The sequence below is a fragment of the Myotis brandtii genome, unplaced genomic scaffold, assembly GCF_000412655.1.
Source record: "Myotis brandtii unplaced genomic scaffold, ASM41265v1 scaffold412, whole genome shotgun sequence".
In the NCBI taxonomy this organism is placed as follows: Eukaryota; Metazoa; Chordata; class Mammalia; order Chiroptera; family Vespertilionidae; genus Myotis; species Myotis brandtii.
The window spans coordinates 2,480,500-2,485,566 of record NW_005365832.1 but is presented as its reverse complement, the minus strand read 5'-3'; the positions used below and the strand labels follow the sequence as shown (position 1 = coordinate 2,485,566).

Genomic DNA, 5,067 nt, shown 5'->3' with positions numbered 1-5,067 from the left:
GGGCAAGTGCCACAGAACAGTAGGCCCACATCCAGTGTACTGCTGACCAAGTTCAAATACCCCAGGAAAGCACGCCCAGCGAGGTTCCTCATGCCCTCTGGTACAAAATGCCACTGGCTGTTGTTTCCAAAGGCCCTTGGCCAAGATCTAACATTCCTCCCCTAACAACAGGAACTGTAATAAATACCCACCTCTGGATGACACAGATGGTTAAGCATTGACGGAATTTGAAATAGGAAGTACTAAAAACCTGCCCCCAGGTCGCAGCCACTAATCTCACTGTCCCTTCAGAATTTGAGGATGGCTGCTACTGACACTAGCAACCCACCAGCAGAAAAATTATGGGAAGAGGGGAAAAAAAGATACAAGCTCGTGTCTCCACCTTAAAATGGATGATCTCGGAGGAGATGCGGACTGGATAAAATGAGAAAAAGTAAGCAATATCCTTTTAAAACGTGACGGAGAATGCCTTTCCGTCGGCATGTGCTCACTCCCTAGCTGGTGACGCTGCAGAAGAAGCTCTCATTGAATCAGTTCAAGAGACAAAGATGCTCACCAACAGAACACTCGATGAGTGAGAGTGTAGACAAACAGCTTTTCCTGGCAGTTATGAAAAGCCTTAAAATCGATTTCTGTATTGGCTTTGAGCATCTGGGAAGATATTCTGTAGCTAATAAAGCAGTTTTCCAAATGATTTTCTAATAAGGCCAAGTCAAGGCTTAATGGACTGTCTACTAGGAGGTTGGAGAGACGTTCTAAAAGTTAATTCACTTTGATCTCAGATTACGGGTTCATTCCAGATGGTTTATATGTATACAAGTTCGGTAGCTGATTCTCACGTGCAGCATTTTTTGACTTGACGTTTATACTTATTATTGGGAGGCTCTGTTGACTTATTTACTGCTAAATTGATTTCGAGAGCTGGTACTGTGGGTATCTAATATAATAATAGAGGAATATGCAAATTAGCCAGGACGCCATTACGTCACGACAGATCTACAAGTGGCAGAGAGCTACAGGAGGGCAGAGGGCGGGGCAGTGAGCTATGAGCAGTGGAGAGCTACCAGCAGCAGTGGGCAGCTGAGGCAAGCGGCAGTGAGCTACTTGCACACGGATTCGTGTGCAGGGCTACTAGTAGATTATAAAGGAGAGCAGAGCTGCCGCTGAAATGTCAGATGGCGGCTTGGGTTTAGGTGCTTTACCATGGGGGGAGAGGCGGTGAGCTATACTCTGCCACCCTCACTGGGACAAGATTGACTGAGTCTGTCACATCAGGGCATGCTTTGTCACAGTTGTACTTGTTGGTGTGTGTACAGCTCTGCAAACACAGCTCCCATTGTACAACAAATATTTGCACTTGACAACATCATGTTTACTGCAGACATTCATAGTTATTATTTATAAGCATGAATGCATGCTCACACTTATTTATTTTTATCATAATTTTCACAAGGCAGGCACTACATCGTATTATTTCCCCCAAACCTGAGCCCTGCAAAAATGTATGTGTCCTAAGAAATCACTGTGGCTGCTTCCTTCATGAATGAGTAATGGCACAGGCTCTGAGTCACTCAAAAAACCTGTCGGTAATGAACCTCTCTAAATCTCAGTTTCATTAGCTGTAACGCTAGGATAGTCATAGTCTGCCTATAGAGTTGTTAAAACAATTAAGTGAGATATTGCGTGTAAAGTGCCTTGGATGATGCCTTGGAAAAATAAGGGCTCAATATGTTAGGTGTTATTATTACCATATTTCACCAGATCTAATATGTTGGTGATTGCAAGATGCACCATTATAGAATATACCACTCCCAAAGAAAAAAGAATAACATTGTCAGTTCAATGATACAGCTATGATGTAATGCTTTTTTGCTTTTTCATTACTTAGAATTTTTATTTTACAATTATTGAGACAATCCTTTTAGATGGTGGCAGAGGTTGTATTATCTAGCACTCTTGTGCATGAATATTATAGTAGTGAAAAAAATTGGTCAAGGTATTTCTAACCATCTTCACATTCCGAGTCTGACTCCCTGAATTGCCGGTTAACTCATAATTGCTGATGGCTGTGTTTTTGCACACAGTACGCTCCGGGCATCAAGAGGGCTAGAGATTCTGGATCATGTTTTGAGCCACTGACGCTCTTTCTGTAAGTTTTCATGTGGGTCCTTCCTGGATCTCACCAAGTGATGAGAACAGATGGTTTTCATTCAACAGCCAGAATGAGTAGTTCTTTCTCAAATGACCATTGAATCATTTGTTCACTGAAACATCAAGGAATTGCCTTCGTTTTGTCACATCATCAGGAATGATAATCCAGTTGGCATAGGCACAGCAATGACACCAAGAATTGCTAAATTAGAATTGATTGAATACAGATTTTTTTTTCTTGGCACTCTCCCTGCCCACATGAATAAGACAAGATGTGTCAATATCTAGAGTCAAAATAAAATTAGGCACTTTGGCCCTGCCAGCGTGGCTCAGTGGTTGAGTGTCAACCTATGAACCAGGAGGTTACGGTCCGATTCCCAGTCAGGGCACATGACCAGGTTGTGGGCTTGATCCCCAGTGTGGGACATACAAGAGGCAGCCAATCAAAGACTCTCTCATCATTGATGTTTCTATCTCTCTCCCTCTCCCTTCCTCTCTGAAATCAACAAAAACATATTTTAAAAATAAGTTAGGCACTTTGTTAAAGAATCTAAGAATTAATCCTAACAGTGTCCATGACAATGCACCATTTGTTATTTATTCATTACCACACATTTACAGAGTTTATTCTACTGACACATATTAGATAAGGCATCATGAAGTCAAAGAGGCTAACTAAGTTTTAGTTACCGAGACAAAGTGATGGGCGCAGGCCTTAGTCGTGAAGGAAAGCAAACCTGTAAGCAAGCACTGAATGCAGTGACTGAGGGTCGTAAGAGATGTGTGCCCAAGGTATACTGGAGGAACAAGGAGACCTCGATGGATTCTGCATGGATCTGAGACAGGAACATGCAAACGAGTCCCCAGGCAGCAAAGGAACGAAGGGCACTGAGGGAGAAATGGCTTTCCTCAAGGAAAGGCTGTGTTTTCTACTCTCTTTCAATGTTATGGTTTATGTCCTCTTTGTGTTTCTTGCACTGATACATTGAAGCCAGCCATTCCTCTCTTTCCTTCTGGAAATTGCTTGTTTATAACTTTTGTCTATTCTCCTCGTGGGTTATGTTCAAGACCGCCTTGTAAAACCTTTTTATATAGTATGGATGTTATCTCATCATAAATTATGTATTTTGCAAATATATCCTCCATTCTGTCACTTGTCTTTTAATATAGTTAATAACAACTTTTATATTCTAACCATTTTAAATATCTTCCCAATCAAATCTGCCAGTATTTTTCTTTATGGCTTTTAGGTTTTCCATTTGTGTGTAAAGGCCTTCCCTACCCTAAGATATATTCTAAAATGTTTTATATTTATATTATTTATATAATGTATTATATATTTTCTTCTTAAAGTTTGTTCTTACATTACAGCCTAAAGCTAAAATTTATTTTTGAGTATTGTATGAGGTTAGTATAACTTTTCCCCAAAAAAATGCATGTTGAATTTAAATCTACCCTTAGCATTTCTGTTAGCTCTTACCAGATTGTTATTAATTTAGAAAATCACAAACAGGCACTTTTAATAATCTGTGCCCACAAAGAAAAGTAGTGTCACAAATGAAATAAAACCACTTTTATTTCAAGTGGCAGAAATTTTGATCAAAATAATTGTGGTAAAACAAGACATTTTTTGGCTCTCATAAAGAGAGAAGGGGCAGGGATAAATCCATCCTCAGGAATGGGTAGAGTTGGCGATTCGAAAGTCATAAAGACCAAGTCTTCTACTTGTTTCTGCTTCTTTCTTTTGTGTTATTTTTTCTCTCCAACTGCAGAGATATTTTCCCCAGATGATAGGAGAAATGGGTGCAGAGCATTCCAGGCACACATTCACCCTGTTCAAGAACCAGAAAGGGAAACGTGCCCCCCATCACATCTAATAAAAAACAAATCTCATGGTAGGAGCTCAATTGTACTACCTTTTAGTCACTGGTTACGTCTTTCTCGGGCAATGACCCCCTCCCAGACCCATCCTGTGGCAGAGGATTGAGTTCTGTGACTGACCAGGCTTAGGTCATGCTCCCATCCCAGTTGCCAAAGTGGCAGGATCTGATAGCAAATGCAAGAGGGTGATTTTCGCTAAAGAATCTAAGAATTAATCCTAACAGTGTCCATGACGATGAATAGACACAACTGCCAAAAGAATCACTAACAATCAGTCCTTCCGGTTAGTGATTTGTTACAATCAATGATCATAAAAGCAATACAAGCATTTACATTTCCCTATTGACTACAGTAGACTTTTAGACATACAAGTTGTCTTTCTCAGTTTTGATTGTCTTAGGTTCATATTAAAATTAATTTTCATAACCTGGAACACACAATCATGGATTTGAAACCTGGGTCTTGCCATTTGATCTAACACAGTGGTTCTCAACCTTCCTAATGCCACGACCCTTTAATACAGTTCCTCATGTTGTGGTGACCCCCAACCATAAAATTATTTTCGTTGCTACTTCATAACTGTAATTTTGCTACTGTTATGAATCGCAATGTAAATATCTGATATGCAGGATGTATTTTCATTGTTACAAATTGAACATAATTAAAGCATAGTGATTAATCACAAAAACAATATGTAATTATATATGTTTTTTCCGATGGTCTTAGGCGACCCCTGTGAAAGGGTCATTCGACCCCCTAAGGGGTCACAACCCACAGGTTGAGAACCGCTGATCTAACACAAGCTTATTTAACCTCAACTAGTTTAAGATTCTTCATGTGTAAAATGAGGTCTTTGGTTTTATGACATGGAGAATGGAAAGCAAACAATCCAAAAAAATAGAGAGAGAAAGGAGTGTGGGTTTCAGATTTTGCTACAAATGATTCCTAAATCTACAAGGGTATAATAAAAGATGAACTCTGCACCCTAGCTGGTTTGGCTCAGTGGATAGAGCATCGGCCTGTGAACTGAAGGGT

At 40.0% G+C, this 5,067-nt stretch overlaps 1 long non-coding RNA gene across 1 annotated transcript in view; it reads left to right on the top strand.

Moving 5' to 3' along the window:
- The first annotated feature begins 287 nt into the window (after positions 1-287).
- Positions 288-5,067, top strand: part of LOC102256610 — a 9,657-nt gene continuing 4,877 nt past the window's right edge. The window contains exon 1 of the long non-coding RNA XR_314011.1: positions 288-433. This is a non-coding gene — a long non-coding RNA (uncharacterized LOC102256610). The remainder of the gene's footprint in view (positions 434-5,067) is intronic.